The sequence below is a fragment of the Macrobrachium nipponense genome, chromosome 22 (genome assembly GCF_015104395.2).
Source record: "Macrobrachium nipponense isolate FS-2020 chromosome 22, ASM1510439v2, whole genome shotgun sequence".
Classification (NCBI taxonomy): domain Eukaryota; kingdom Metazoa; phylum Arthropoda; class Malacostraca; order Decapoda; family Palaemonidae; genus Macrobrachium; species Macrobrachium nipponense.
In genome coordinates, this window is record NC_087213.1 from 45,654,022 (window position 1) to 45,671,123 (window position 17,102).

The following is a 17,102-nucleotide window of genomic DNA, read 5'->3' on the forward strand; positions in this document are numbered from 1 at the left end:
ATTTATGACAACCAATGAGTCCTTGACATTTGCAATTGCAATGGCCAATAACTTTTGCTCTCTCCACCACGTCAATCTCTGTATTTGACACTTTTGCCAGTTAACAATTTAAGACCTGTTTGACGGTGAGTGCCAGGACCACTGCAAGACCCCAAATGGAGAAGTATAAGAACATCTGTGTCTGAGGGCCACACACACACACACACACATCTCTCGCCACTTACTTTCATCTACTGAAGCCATAACCTGGTGAGGTATCAAGGTGTCGGCCTCCTCGTGTGTGTGTGTGTGTGTGTGCCCCTCTTCGAAATCATGGCTTTCGATTTTATTTCTGTACACTATGACCAGATTCAAGGGAAGCGACAATTTTTTTTAGCAAAGCTTCGGTAAACATATCTTTTAAGTTTTGCTTTGATCTTGTAGACAGAGGATACGATATCCTTCAGAGGTATGATGAGCTTCATCTCCGAGTGTATCACATACTCTGATGATGATGCTGCTCTTTTCTGATGTGTTTTGTTCTTGAGTGACTGATCCAGATAGTTGTCGAATACAACGTGAGCCTTGCTGTAGCTGGATGCCAAAGATGCAATATGTTTGATGAATGCTGCCTGGAAATCTGATATCTTGACATTCGTTGGAGTTTTCTTCATGCTTTGGAGTATACCCATTGCATCAATGACCAGGACACGATATGGATGACCTGCTATTACAGGGGATCTAGCATCCAATGGTTCACCCATGGCTCCTTCAATGGCATGCATCAAACTAGCCTTGTCTCCAGGGATACAGAGTGACCCTTCTACAGCAAAGATTGAATGCAGAAATACAGAATCTCAAATTCACTGATGGTCTCCTCAAGTTTTGGAACCAGCTCCGGTCTGCGGCCTTGAATAATCAGAAACCTTCCTAGCAGTTCACGCTCTTCACATAGCTTGAGCACCTTCTCTCCCATGTGCACTTTTGTCTTCTGCATCCAGTTAGAGATGTTCTTCAGTTTTGATTTTTGCATTGGACCCTAAACTGAGAGTTTTGTCGTGAATGAAAGCCAGAAACCTCTTCTGTCCCTTATTAGCAAATTGCAGAATATCGCCTTTTGCCTTGTCGGGAATAGGAGCTGATGATGCTATGTTTTTCACTGTTTTCATTTTAAAGGGGTTTCCAGCACAGTGCAGCTTCACTGATTCACGCAACTTCAAAGCATTTGATCGTGTTCTCGCAGCAATATTCCCTGCCAGTTAATAGTGCTCATTTTGTTTTGTCCCCTCAGATGTTGGGGTAAAATTGTTCATGAGCTGTTTTACTATTCTGGCAAGATGAGGTGTAGTTGTAACAAGATGGTCTAGAGCTGCTTCATCTTGAGTCAAACCAACCATGCCATCATGGCACTTCAAACTTTTGATTTCTTGCTCAAGTGTCTGGTCAGTGAACAAACATGTGAAAGGAACTTCTGATTTGGCCACGACAAAATCCCCAGATATCAGTGCTTCCCAAGTATCTGGATCTTTTTCGAGGGCATTCATCTGTGCCAAGCAAATCATGTGCACAGAAATCCTACGGGAGCAGTTTTTCTGACGAAGTCATACCTCACTATTAACAATAATAGGTCCAGTGTTTCTGTGATTTAGTTTGTCTTCTTTTCTAGTCTATACTATCAGCCATAGTGGTGCAATATGTAGTATTTCATATTATGCACTTTTGCAATCCTGTGTTCTGGTCATTTGTACTTGTCACATTGATGCTTTATTATTCTAGCCTGGGGTTATGTGTTTATTTCCATGTACGGAAAGCATTTACATTTGATAATAAGGGGGTTACCAGTTTATTAAACAGATCACTTCTAGCTCAGTATTTGGCATAATGTGGTTGAATAGGTTGCGCGAATTGTCACATTATAATTTACATAATGTAATCCTGGTAATCTTTTTTAACAAAATATAGATACTTTCGTTTACATGTATGGATGCTTATTTTCCCCAAAACTAAAGGTTTGTTAAGAAAAACAACTGTTTCATTCACTTTGTCATACTTGAAAACCCTGGAAAAGAGGTATTATCTGCAACTTTCTGATGACGATGCAGTGATCAACTGTTTTAGGGAGCTTAGCGACAAATGCCTGCCAACGGAGCTGGTCGGTACTGATCTTCCAGAGCAGCTCCGACCATTGGAGCTCTTTGTTTGTCATGTCTATTCCCCAACAGGTCCAAAGACGCTCCTCCACTGTGATGGGAAATGTTCTGTTCAAGAAATCTAGAGGGCGAGATGCTACCACTGACCCGAGCAGTCTTGATGCCGCACATAACATGGGCAATGCGTGATAAATCTTATCATACCGGCTGGCCCGTCCTTCCTCCAATCGATCAAAATGGCTGGAGCTTGGAAAAGGGAAAGTACACACCAGTAAGGTGCCTTACCCTACCTGCACCACGCGCTGTAGATCTGGATGTCGAGAAGATGCAGCTGTTCCAAGAACGGCCTTTCGTGCATCCCACATTGCAAATGCTATGGTGTTGATTGTTCAAATACCATCAAGAATGATGGACTTAATGTTGATGATGAGGATGATTATGATGAGTGATAAGTAGTGAATAGTAGTATGTTGACATACAGCATTGGCTATGATTCTAATGCTTAACAATAGATCCAGTGTTTCTGCGATTTAGTTTTTCTTCTTTTCTAGTCGTTTGTCTTCTTTTCTAATCGATACTATCAGCCATAGTGGTATAATAAGTAGTATTTTACAGTATGCATTATTGCAATCCTTTGCTCTGGTCATTTGTACTTGTCACATGATACTTTATTAATCTAGACTGGTGTTTTATGTTTATTTTCATGTACCGAAGGCATTTACAGTGCTTCTGTGATTTAGTTTCTCTTCTTTCCTGGTCAATACTATCAGCCATAGTGGTGCAATATGAGGTATGTTACAGTATGTCGTATTGCAATCATTTGTTCTGGTCAGTTGTGCTTGCCACACGATGCTTTGTTATTCTAGCCTGGGGTTGTGTTTATTTACATGTATGAAAAGCATTTACATTTGATAATATGAGGGTTACTTGTTTGTTATACAGATCATTTCTAGCTCAATATTTGACAATGTGGTTGAATAGGTTAGAGTATTTGTCACATTATAATTTACACATTATATAATCCTGGTAATTTTTTTTATGTGTATGGGAGGTAATTTTGTTTATGTGTGTGGATGGCTTATTTTTCCCAAAACTAAAGGTTTGTTAAGAAAAACAACTGCTTCATTCACTTTGTCATACTTGAAAACCCTGAAAATACACGTTACTATTTTCTCCTTTAAGGTAATGTTATGAGTCGAATAAAGCCTTGTGCTTTGAGTTTCTCAGGTAAATATGGTACACTACATTACACACACACACGTGTGTATACACACACACACACACACATATATATATATATATATATATATATATATATATATATATATATTATGATCATTACAAATATATATATATATATATATATATATATATATATATTATATATATATATATATATAGCAACCTCAAAGTGCAAGGCTTTATTGGACTTCTTTTACAACGTTACCTTTACAGGAGAGAGAAGAAACATAAGCATTCTGAAATAACTTGCCAACATACAGGTTGATTAGTTTTAGAATTCACACTTCTGTAAGATTAAATATGCATACGAAATCATATAACTCACAATATGCAGTATATACCGGTAAGAAAGAATGAGAAGCGAGGTTCACAAAAAAAGTGCGCAATATATCATTGGTCACACCCACTCTACTATCCTGGTTACAACATGACTCGAACGATCGGACCGGAGGTCCGTCTGCGACGTGTCAGACCAATGACGTTGGTCAGACACCCACTTGTGGGTGGCTGCTGCGCAGCAACCGACAGACTTCTCAAACTGCCGGTTGCTTCTAGACTAAATTATTTAAATTCATTTGTGGTCTTTGGTAGAATACTGTTTCCTTAAGATTCCTACTGGGTTTTACGTACGATGATGAATATTATATAGTTGTGACTGCAGTTTCTTAAAAAAAAAAATGTTAAATGAAATAACTGGATAATAGTCACTATTGTTCGCGTCGCCCCACACCAGACATTATAAATACCGGGTCTCGGGACCTTCTGAATCTACACTACAGACCTGAATTCCGTTGCAGTACTGCAAGTGCACTCAAGTGTTCCCTACTACAGGTCTTATTGCACCCAAGCCGGTAAGTTTGTTTTGCAGAAAACTTATATTGTTAAGCTTCGTAGCTCATACTTAGGATATTCTCATGCTGAACACTTCTGGCGTTGTGAAGACTTTCCTTAATGAAATAATAAGTGAACGGTTTGTATGACCTTGATGTAAATCTGATTTAAAAACAAATAAAATACAGTCGTCCTTATAAATACTACTTAAAATTTTTGTTCAGGAGGTAAAACTGCATAGAAAAACCGCAACTGCCATAGTCTACACAGCCCCGGAATAGTACCCTAGATCTGCCCAGCTCTGGTCTGTCCTCATGTGGTTTAGTATTAGATGATTTTCCCAGATGTGGTACCTATAGGAACGTCTGTAGGCGGCATGAAACGTTTTCTACTCTCATGGGTTGGGTTTTTGTTTGTTTGTATGGTGCCTTTACGTTGTAGGAACCAGTGGTTATTCAGCAACGGGACCAACGGTTGGGGTCCGGGGACCGTCAAGGCCACCCTTCACGGATGTGAGTCCTGTCGAGCCAGGCCATTCCCGATAATTTGACAGGTCAACAACTCTCAACCAGAAGTATTTCTCTGAGAAACGTTGAAAACAAAACCAGTTTTTCCGTTTCTAAATATTCAGAACTCAGGTGTTCAAAAATGTATTTTAGCTTTGAAGTCGTTCTCAAGCTTTTTCATGTTTGCAATTGTAAGTTTTAGCTTTGTTCAAGAATTTGGCTTGGCAGGTTAGGTCCTCCCTGCCTTTTTTAGTTTATACAATGTGGTGGTGCTAAATTTGTGTAATTGTGAATTGTTGGGCCCTTTTGGGTTAATCTAAGTAATCTTTGTGTATAGGCTAACACCTTGGTTAATCTAAGTAATCGGTGTGTATAACCTATTGTGCAGAATTCCCTGAGGATGTAATAACGTATTGGAAAACTGAATAAATTGTCAAATAATAATGTGAAATCCCTGTGATCCTGCCTGCCGTCGCAAATGTCGCGCACGTTCGAGTCATGGTGTAATTGCGCCTTTCTTTGTGGCCTTCGCATCTTCCTGCCTGCCATCACCACTCGTTCGAGTCCCGGTGTAACCCTATTCCGCATATTTGGTTGACCCCGCCCCTCTCTTTATCTTACGGGTATATATACATATAATGAATTAGTTCCGCATGCATAATCACTTACAGAAGTGTAATTTTTAAACTATGCCATGCGCTTTAAGTTTGCTAAATATATATATATATATATATATATATATATATATATATATATATATATATATATATATGGAACGTACATGTATGTACTTATAATCAAGCGTACATGGTAAGTACATAGATATACATACTATATAGGTATGTATTTTAGTATATAAATTGATGTTGGTAATTTATTTTATAATGCACATTTCTTTTCCTTTACAGCTGCTCTCTCTCTCTCTCTTCTCCTCTCTCTCTCTCGTCTCATCGTCTCTCTCTCATCTCTCTCTCTCTCTCTCTCTCTCTCTCTCTATCATCTTCATCACACACCTCAGCACACACACACACACACACACACACACACACACACCAAATTCAAAGCGCAAGAGGCGAGTTATGCAAAAGAAATGCACAATATTATGTATTATTAGTTACACCAACACTTGAGCTCCGTCTGTGACGTGTCACCTACTTGCTGGCTGCTGCAGTTGATAAACTATAGATGCCAGGTTGCAAACATGTCTGCCATTATTATTCGTTCTATTTAAATGGGTATCATTTCTGCCTTTCCTTTAATTTTGTTTTTCTACTACCCCTGCAAATTCCTTGGAAAAATCTATCTCTGCCTTCTGTATTTCTTGTTTCATTGTTTTAATGTTTGAAGGCTATTATTCTTGGGACAATTTTAATTTTCCGAAGGCTATTATTCTTGGGACAATTTTAATTTTCCGAAAGGCCTTCTTTTCCTTTCTCCTAGAGTATTATATGGTTCCATCTGCAAAGTAGTTCAAGACGTATCTTAAGGTGGGTACACACGTGCGAACCGAACCTTGTATTGTAACCGATTCTTGTAACAAAAACGCAAGTGTGGACGGTTCCTCGAACCTGAACCCCGAACCCGCGAGGTTCGAGGCTCCGTTCGCCCTCCGTCCCGGCAATTGTCGGTTTTTGGGCCCCGAATCAAAGGGAGGTCTCTTTGTACGTTACGCCATGTGTGGACGGGACCTGTATTACCCGCGTAACAACAGAGGTTGCTGAACTTGTTAACACCAACTACGAACAAGGCCGTCCATAGTAGAGTCCCTTGTTTTATTCAGTCAGTACGCATATGTCTACCATGGCTGATTGGAGTGAGGAAGAGGTCCTTCAATATATTAGTTATTACGAAGAAAAGACTTTACAGTGGCCAGAAACTTCTTTAAATCTCATGTCAGCGAGTAATTCCCGACCACTGTATTCTACCCTTCTAGTATATAACCTTGATTGCCACCATCTTCTTTTATTTCGCTTCATCTTCGTTAAATAATGTGTATACATATACGGGGCAGCTGCTACTTGCATGGTGGCCATCGTCAGTAAACAACCTGGACAGACTGATGATCGCAGTGGATTACAATGAAGTTACGTGCTCAACGTGGTTACGGTTCGTCCTCAACATTTTGACACCTTGTAACCATATATGTGTAACTCAGTTACACGTGAGAGCCGAACCTTGTATGTGTAACTGAGTTACGCATATACGGTTACAAGGTGTCAAAATGTTGAGGACGAACCGTAACCACGTTAAGCACGTAACTTCATTTCAATCCTCTGCGATCATCAGTCTGTCTCTGTCCGGGTTGTTTACCGACGATGGCCACCATGCAAGTAGCAGCTGCCGCGTATATTTATATACATTATTTAACGAAGATGAAGCGAAATAAAAGAAGATGGTGGCAATCAAGGTTATATACTAGAAGGGTAGAATACAGTGGTCGGGAATTACTCGCTGACATGAGATTTAAAGAAGTTTCTGGCCACTGTAAAGTCTTTTCTTCGTAATAACTAATATATTGAAGGACCTCTTCCTCACTCCAATCAGCCATGGTAGACATATGCGTACTGACTGAATAAAACAAGGGACTCTACTATGGACGGCCTTGTTCGTAGTTGGTGTTAACAAGTTCAGCAACCTCTGTTGTTACGCGGGTAATACAGGTCCCGTCCACACATGGCGTAACGTACAAAGAGACCTCCCTTTGATTCGGGGCCCAAAAACCGACAATTGCCGGGACGGAGGGCGAACGGAGCCTCGAACCTCGCGGGTTCGGGGTTCAGGTTCGAGGAACCGTCCACACTTGCGTTTTTGTTACAAGAATCGGTTACAATACAAGGTTCGGTTCGCACGTGTGTACCCACCTTTTAACGTGCGAACCGAACCTTGTATTGTAACCGATTCTTGTAACAAAAACGCAAGTGTGGACGGTTCCTCGAACCTGAACCCCGAACCCGCGAGGTTCGAGGCTCCGTTCGCCCTCCGTCCCGGCAATTGTCGGTTTTTGGGCCCCGAATCAAAGGGAGGTCTCTTTGTACGTTACGCCATGTGTGGACGGGACCTGTATTACCCGCGTAACAACAGAGGTTGCTGAACTTGTTAACACCAACTACGAACAAGGCCGTCCATAGTAGAGTCCCTTGTTTTATTCAGTCAGTACGCATATGTCTACCATGGCTGATTGGAGTGAGGAAGAGGTCCTTCAATATATTAGTTATTACGAAGAAAAGACTTTACAGTGGCCAGAAACTTCTTTAAATCTCATGTCAGCGAGTAATTCCCGACCACTGTATTCTACCCTTCTAGTATATAACCTTGATTGCCACCATCTTCTTTTATTTCGCTTCATCTTCGTTAAATAATGTATATAAATATTTGGGGCAGCTACTACAGTACTTGCATGGTGGCCATCGTCTGTAAACAACCCGGACGGAGATAGACTGATGATCACAGTGGATTGTAATGAAGTTACGTGTTTAACGTGGTTACGGTTCGTCCTCAACATTTTTACACCTTGTAACACTGTATGCGTAACTCAGTTACACATACAAGGTTCGGCTCTCACGTGTGTACCCACCTTACATTAACTGTCTTATCTCCAATGGTGATGTTTGTGGGCTTCAAGTCTTCCATTATTTTGTCTATGGTATTTTCAACATTCGCGTAGAGCTCTACCATGGAATTCATATTGGGGATTTAGGAACTTAGTGATATTATATAATGGATTTGCTTTACTCTCAGGTTCCCAGAGCATTAAAAAAAATTTTGAATTCATGATATTTAGTTAATTTGCTGAAGCTACCAGAATTCAAAGATTTACGTGGTTCACCGTGTTCTGAATGAACGAGAAGCAAGGCTTCATTAATTTTTAGCTCTTTCATCAGAAGGTTATCGGCTGTCAGCATCAGCCAGCCATTGATTAACTGTATATATTAGGGCTGTTGCCTTGTATAATAAGGCGCCCTATGAGGTAATGTTAGACTTGCGATAACCTTACGCTAAGTCGGTTGGTTATGCACTTCCATACTCATTGGAGTGTCTTAGGGTTTGTAGATCACTTACAAAGTCGGCATTATCTTCTTTGGTTATGACGACGATGTGTTAAACTCATGATGATTCGGCAATGATGTGAGGTTCTAGTAGAAAACACGAAGTATAAAAATACTTATATTCTCTGAGATTACATGGTGAAGATCAGGTAGAATTGTACAGGTCTTCTAATGACGATGGCTTGATTGCTTCTCCCAACGCTGATGGCTAATTCCACTCTGTTCTGACTACCATCTCGGTTACAAGTCATAAAGGAAGCAGACAGTAGCTCGAACATATGAACATACATACAAAATGAGACACATTACTAATCACGTAGGCCATTTGAATTATAGGTCGCGGTAGTTGTCTCAAGCAGGGAGCTTGGACTAATGTTTTCAAAACAAAGGAATGACCACAGGTGACGGCATGTTATCTTAGCCTACTTAAATGTATACGTCATCTTATCGTCTCTGGTCTGATCACATTCCTGCAAGCAATCTGGTTGACCTCTTTAGGTTTAGTTTTTTATATATATGGAGTAACATTCCATATTTTTATTATGTAATCACTTACATAAAAGCTCGGTCAGCTACCAAAACCAACCACTGAATATTACTCAAGCTTGACTTGCATTTGACTTATAGGAGTGTGATACAGACACTATGTGAATATATATAGATATATATAGAAAATACTTATAAGTAAAAAAAATTCATGGTGTACACAAATACAGATTCAAGTAATAAGATATAAAACCTAATATGCATATGATGGTATTCGTAAATAATTGTGATCACGTGATATATACTGATACAGTTTTTCACTTCATCTCTTTAAGATACATATGCTACAGAAAATACTAATGTACTCTGATAATCACATAGAATAAAGATTAACATGATAAAAATCATATTTTAACTGATAAAAATCTCATATATGAATTGATAAAAATTATTAATGTTTATGCTGATTGATTCATTGATTTTTATGCTAACTGTTATATATCTGCAGTTATTGGTAAGATAAAAGGTAACAGATTGATTATAGGCTACCTGATTTATTTATACATATGTATATGGATTCATATAATTATGATTAATATATGTGCACTTTAAATAGATTCCTAGTGCGTACACGCAAAGATATATTTCAGACTCTGTATTTATGATCATTTATATAAGATTCTAGTGCGTACACGCAAAAAGATATATTTCGACTCTTGTTATTTATGATCATTTTATATATCATGATTACATGAATTTACATTTATATATAGGATACATGACCGAGGTTATACTACTACACATTTAACTAGCGTTCGAACAACTTTTCGTCCATTACACAGTTCCAGACAACCACCTATAGCCAAATGAAATGGCCAATTCCAAATGGTTAAAACAAGGGGAAAATTGCCTGGTGGGGTCCAACGTTCTATTTCGGCCTCATACTTGTTCTCTGCATCCTAAGCCACACGAATACGTTTGCGATGAATAAAATCATCCCCAGCATGAGTCCTTCGCCAGCAACGTAGAGTTGAATATCCTTCTGGTCGTAATTGTCGGAAGTATGTCCCTTTTGTTGTCGATTTCCGACAGCCGCCGGAGCATTCCGCATTAAAACGAGATTAACGACGGGATAAGGGTGTCGGTCAAAGAAGTACAAGAAATAAGCTTGTTCACTTATGATGGTGCTTATTCCTTTCACATTGTAGGCGGTTGTTACTTGACTGCAGTCGTCCGCAGCAACGAACTATTTTTTTGAAGTTGCGATGTGAAACTCTCATACTGCAGGATACTGTAACCAGATTCCATTAATCAGCCTGCAAGTGAAATTATACTTGTCACAAGGGCAAAGTAAATTCAGACAACATCAAATACGGGGGGGAGAAAGCCATTAAGAACAGACTTAACCCACATGAATTCGCTGATATTTTATGGAATTCAAAAGAGTTAGCTGTACAAACTTTTTTATCCATGGCATTATAACAATAAGTGAACCTATCCAGGTCTCTGATGACTGTAAAAATATCCATAATTATAAAAAATAAACAGATATCAATACGAATCCCAAAGAAAATTCAATATTACTGGTAGTAAGTTACTAGACAAAGAAGTGGAAAACGGAGCTATTTGTAAGATTGCCAGGCAACATAAGAGTCAAAGAGAATTTTAATCATGATTCTGTATTTCTCTATGCTTACTGAAATTAAGTTGTGATAAAATCCGATCCTATGTGCCCCTAACAAAAGTTTCATATTCAAATTTCTCGCACGCATCCTCGGTTAATTTTTAAAACTTTATTAATAGGCAGGAGATGCAACGAAAGAACCCACTAGGTAACTAATTTCTATATAAACTTTGGGTTTTTCAAGAAATGTGACATTTTCCCATGAATGTGATTTACTTGAATTGTAATAGACTAATGTTGCAAGTAAATATTTCATATCCATGGCTTGATACTTCTAAATGTCCGTTTACCAATGTCATAAGCTGAATTATTGACTCTAATTGTCTATGAGGTTCAGAAAAAATAATTCATTTTGTTGTTATAGAAATTCTATTTGCTTATTTTGTTTATTAATTTTAAAATGATTGCGATTCCTTAACCAAGTTTGCATTGCAATGCGGATAAGAATAGGTTATGGCTATGTACGTCATCATGACTTATGAACCACATGTGAAGTTCATGAGCTAAGCATTCCATTCTCCAGCCAACCTGCTTTGCAAGCGCGAGACGACACATCCAGATGAAGCCTGTGCAAGCAGATTATTGAGGTTAAAAGGAACAATGATGAATGGGCAAACGCGCCATGCACCTTCTAGACTGATGACCTCATCACCAGCTTAAGAGTTACGTTACTTGCTGTAATAAATACGACTTTCGTATAAATTGGGTATTTTTATGGTTTTAATACTCCACCCACACGAGAAGAATGTCTGAAAAAAAAAAAAACAGTACCAAAATTGAACAATATATTAGTTTCATGTTGGAAATCTGCATGATTGTAAATAAATGTAATTATGTTAAATTAGACATTCCTTATTCAAACTAATGAAAAAAGGTTTGCATACAAATTCTTTATATATTATTTACCCTGTAAGATCCATATGGGATTATTCCATAGATATACATTTTCACTTCTAGACTTCCTGACTTTAAAATCTCTTTTATTTTATTTTATTTTAATTTATTTTTTTTTTTCATTGACTACGAATATAAATCACCGGGACAGACAATATGTCAGTAGGTTTTGATATGTGTTTGAACTTTTAGCTTATTTGTCATTACTAAAGCGTTAAGTTAGAGTTCAAATCTTTACGCATATATATTTGGATATTTAATTAACCTATGGTTACGTTTTGCTTACTGATTTTATCGTGATTCCTTTTTTGTTATTATTTGTAACCCTTCCGACTTCTTACGGAGTGTATTATATTGGCTCCACTTGTATCCATATTTATTTTATTGTTTATGTTTATTTATTTATATATTTTTTTATATATATATATTTGATAAATTAATGGTTGGCTTGAATATGTGGAAAAGTGTTCTAGCGGCGTACCGTATAAGGCTACTTGCGTTATTATCTCTATAGATACAAAATATGAATGATAAAGGTATTTAAAACTGCGAGAACCGCTATACGTAATCCAGTTCGGATCCAGTATCACGAATGTAACTCGTAAGAAATTACACTTTCTTATTTATCTCTTATTCTACCAAACCTATTGACTCTGGGTGATAAAATATAGTATTGGTTTTCTTAATGGAAAGGAATTCACACAACGAGTTAAGGAGATTATTGATTTACACCACCCGAGTCAGATTATCATGGGTTGAATTCTATGTTTACTGATTTAGCACTCATAAATATTCCTAGCGCACTCAATTGCGGTGTTTTTTTTTTTTTTTTTTTTTTTTAGTGCTATTAATTCTATATAAAGTATCAAGGCGACTATTAACACTAAGAGGTGTTTATTTCCTCTGTCAGACTCGTAACTCTGTTAATGATTCTACGTGTATTCTTTCAAGGATTGATTTGGCACGTGATAGGCCCTTAAACTGACAGGTGTCTTAGTGTGTCCCTTGCTTCCATGACACGTGTTACAATTAGTTATGTGCTTTTTATATCTGTAAGCATTGTAGGCCAGTAAAACAGTGATTTGGTTTTCTGTGACATAATAGAGAACCCTGGATGACGGAATGCAACCAGTTTAGGACGATTGGTATGAAAGAGATTATTACTACTACCTGGTCGTTAGTCACCTGCTGTGTTCTTCGGGTTTTCCTCGTCACGGACCTACATATAATATTACATTTGATTACATAATTCTGATACACATACTTTAAATATACTTTTGCTTTAGGGTTTCCGTTCGAAGTGTTTATTGTTTTGCTTAGCTGCTGACCCTGTTTCCGTTCGAAGTGTTTATTGTTTTCCTTAGCCGCTGACCCTGTTACCGTTCGAAGTGTTTCTTGTTTTGCTTATCGCTGTTGACTCTTGCTTTGTTCAGTTTGTAACAGTTCTGCGCTCCGACCCAGATATTCAATGCTCGCGATCTCTTGGGTTAATGAATTTTCTTGTTTAGATATGGTTTTAACAATAGGCACGGATGTTTCTATATTTTTTAGTCCAATTAATGGTTCTTTGCAGTATGGTGCGGGATTGCGGGATAATGCGTCAGCTATGATATTTGCTTTCCCAGGTAGATATCTTAACTTGGCTCCAAAACCTGAGTGATCATATGTCACCGAATTCCTTTGGGGCTGTGATTAAAGCCTTTGAAAAAACTCGGTAAGTGACTTTATGGTCAGTAAGGATTTTATCAGGGTAGCCGTAGATTATGAACTTAAAATGTACTAGTGAGTTAACGATACCTAGCCCTTCCTTGCCTATTACTGCATATTTACTTTCAGAGGGCTTTAGTTTACATGAATAAAAAGGTATAGGGAAGAACTGTTTATCATATTGCTGAAGTAGTACCCCTCTTACCCCTTGGTCTGAGGCATCTGTTGCAATAAAAAAAAAATTCTTTATTTAAATCAGGGATGTTTAGTTAGGTGAGCTGCATTATTCCGCTTTTAAGATATCGAACGCCTGTTGATGCTTTTTAGACCATAATAAATCTACGCCCTTCTTCGTAAGATCTGTTAAAGGAGCTGTCATGATTGAAGAGTTACATATTTACATACGATCGTAATAACCACTACAGTGCAAAAATGCTGTATCCCCTTTTTATGTTAATAGGTACCGGAAGTTATGAATAACCGACACCTTACCATGGACTACTTTAAGACCTTAACTATACACATAAACATGTTCGGTTTTTAAAAACTCACATTTAGATATTTTACTCTGAGATTATTTGTCTTTGTCTCTGTAGCACTAGCTCTAGTTTGTGTGAATGTACTTCTAAGGTATTAGAAAAGATTACAAGACCAACCATATAGGCATGTAGGGTATCCCCTAAAGGTCTCCAAACATTATATTGTAATTGGGGCGCAACGTAATCCGGAGGCATACATAAAAATTGATAATGTCCCCTGAGTGTGCTGAAAACGGTGTATGAGGTACAATCACTTAGGTAATGGTATCTGGTAAAAGCCTTTAAGTAAGTCCAAGCTGGTGAAAAATGTATTCTAACCTAACAGAGATAAGATGTCGTCGGTACATGGCACTGGAAACTATCGGGAGTCGTTTCCTTGTTTAAGCGACAGAAATCTATGCAGATACGCCAAGTCCGAACTTTTATGGCATGACGTTTGAGGGAAAAATTATATGGGCTTATTTGATTTCCTAATGACTCCTATTACTAACATTTTTCAACTTTGTCATTTATCTCTATTTTGAAATTTCATTGGGAGTCTATACGAAGGTACGTATATAGCTTTATGTTTGTCCTTAGACTGTATTTTGTTTTCAATGACATCCGTTTTTCTCCCAGAGATCACTCGCTAGTGGAGAAACTTCCTGGTATTCAGATAAAAGAAAAAATTCTGCTGAATCACCTCTGCTTGAATGACTTTACGGATATTACTTTAGATAGAGTATAAGAGAGATTCATCTACGACTGGTTGGGCATGATTAAAAATTAGCAATAATAAAAAATGCGATATTTATATGTATAGTTTTTGTGGATTACTAGATTAACTTGTTGCTGTGAGTCAACCGTGTATAGGGCTTTGTTCGGGGAAATCGTTATATTTCAGAGTGTCGGGAAGGATTAAAACTTCAGATCCCAGCAAAGTCTTTTTACACGCACTAAGACATTCGAGGGTGCATGCTTCTCGAGATTTTGCGTGCAAACTGCGACTGCGGTTGTGGGAGAATTCTGTTGGGTCACTTGAACAATGTTACGATTTATGAGACAAATGTGTAGTTCCTCTATATAAGTTATTATTTGATTAACTGTCTTTTTTTGTTCAAAACGGATTTTAATATGTTTGAAGGTTTATAGAATTTTCCTTTGATAAACACGCCTTATTTTGCAGGAGGTAAGATAATATTTTGTATACCCCTAGATGGATATCTTACAATTACACTAGATACAGATCAATGTTTTTTATAACTATAGAGGTATCTGTAAGCGCTCGCTTATCCGGACTTCTCATTAGGGAAGTTCGAACAACAGACGGTGAGTCCGTAATTACAGGATATTACGTGTACTAAAGGAATAAAACAAGATATTTTAATTTTTACGGCGCGTACAGTCGGGCTTAATCCACAACTACTTATAATAACTTATGTATTAAAAAAAACGAGAACCTGCTCTGATTACTTGATACGGTCGTGTGATTCATAGGGAAATTCCTTTTTAATTCAAAAAGGTATTGGCATGGAAAAAAAAGGTATGGTATAAATGATCCAACATCGTTTTTCCTCTCCGCTGAAGTCGCTTATGTGGAATGTGCTATGCTTTGAACACTCGGCAGATTTAACTGACCCTGACCGTTGACTAGATGACACAGTAACCGAGTTTGCTTAAGCACGATTTGTTTGATTCTGATATTTAGGGCTACTGTTTACCATCGCACGTATTGTTTGTTTTTAGGCATTCTGTTGTTGGTTACGTATAAAGCAACGAACGTATGAATGACGAACTATTAGGAATTGAGCGATTACTATTAAGACAAGTTATCTCTACTGCATTCAATATTAACTGTTTGTACTTGCTGTTGTTTACTTCATTCTTTGCTAAAATTTGAAATAGTGAGGGATCCTGGTCAGCGCATTTAGCCTAATGAAAGTTTTTTACAGACATGTTATTCCTTGCAATCCAGCTGTATTTTTAAAGTTAAGTTGAGTCATTGAGGTTCGATATTTTATATAACTCATAAAAATCAAGGCTAAAACTGCGATCGGGACTTTGCACAGGAGTCTTTTATTGTTTGACCCAAAATAGTGTTACCTCTAATTTATCCAGATTTGTATGGGTGTTCCACTTGTTTTTGTGTGTTTTCTAATCACTACGGTGCCTAACGACCCTATCCATGCATCTATATAAATACAGACATCCACTGCGTAAACGCATATTCACTGTTTAATATGATTTGTTACGTAAAGGATTAATAATCACCCAAAATGATAAAATTAACACAGTATATGATTATGATATTTCAGAAGAACTTCTGGAAACAGAAACTCAAAGATAAAAACTCGCAGTAGCGAAATCTCAATGATGTAGATAATTTCTGTAAAAAAGTAAGATTAAGAATGTCTCGTAACTTCAGCCACAGGAATAACGAAATTTGACCTGCAAAGGAATCACTCAGTTACTCCAAATGAATAAAAAATTGTACTTAGCTTGCTTTTGTGGGAAGTCACGGTGTTCCGATAACGACACACGGCCTTGGCCCTCCTTCTGTTTAGCGGATGACCTGATTTGGCTTGAGTTTCCCCCGTGCGCGTTGTTTGGATGATTCGAGCCCTTGACGATCCGATGCTGAAGACGCGTTCGGTTTATTTCTTGAAGTGCTGGAAACGCTCACTAAACGATGATACTGAGTTGCTTGAAGAATCTGTTGCTTTCGTTGTCGTTGACTTCTGATGATACATTTATTCGTTATTCTTCGGAAGACGTTGAAGAGTTCTTGTTGTTTTCTGAATTCGCTCACTGAACAATGATACTAAGTTGCTTGAAGAATCTGTTGCTTTCGTCGTCGTTGACTTCTGATATGATACATAATTCGTTATACTTCGGAAGACGTTGAAGAGTTCTTGTTGTTTTCTGAAGTCGCTCACTAAACGATGATACTAAGTTGCTTGAAGAATCTCTTGCTTTCGTCGTCGTTGACTTCTGATGCGATACATTATTCATTATTCTGGTTTTTCTTCGGAAGATGTTGTAGAGTTCTTCTGGTAGTC

General features: G+C 37.8%; 1 protein-coding gene across 1 annotated transcript in view; it reads left to right on the top strand.

Annotated features, from left to right (window-relative positions):
* The window catches only part of LOC135198623 (interferon alpha-inducible protein 27-like protein 2), an 83,077-nt gene that overhangs the window by 35,085 nt on the left and 30,890 nt on the right, over positions 1-17,102 (top strand). Inside the window, exon 2 of the mRNA XM_064226380.1 lies at positions 4,203-4,222. The gene's annotated coding sequence lies outside the window, so the exon portion shown is untranslated. The remainder of the gene's footprint in view (positions 1-4,202; positions 4,223-17,102) is intronic.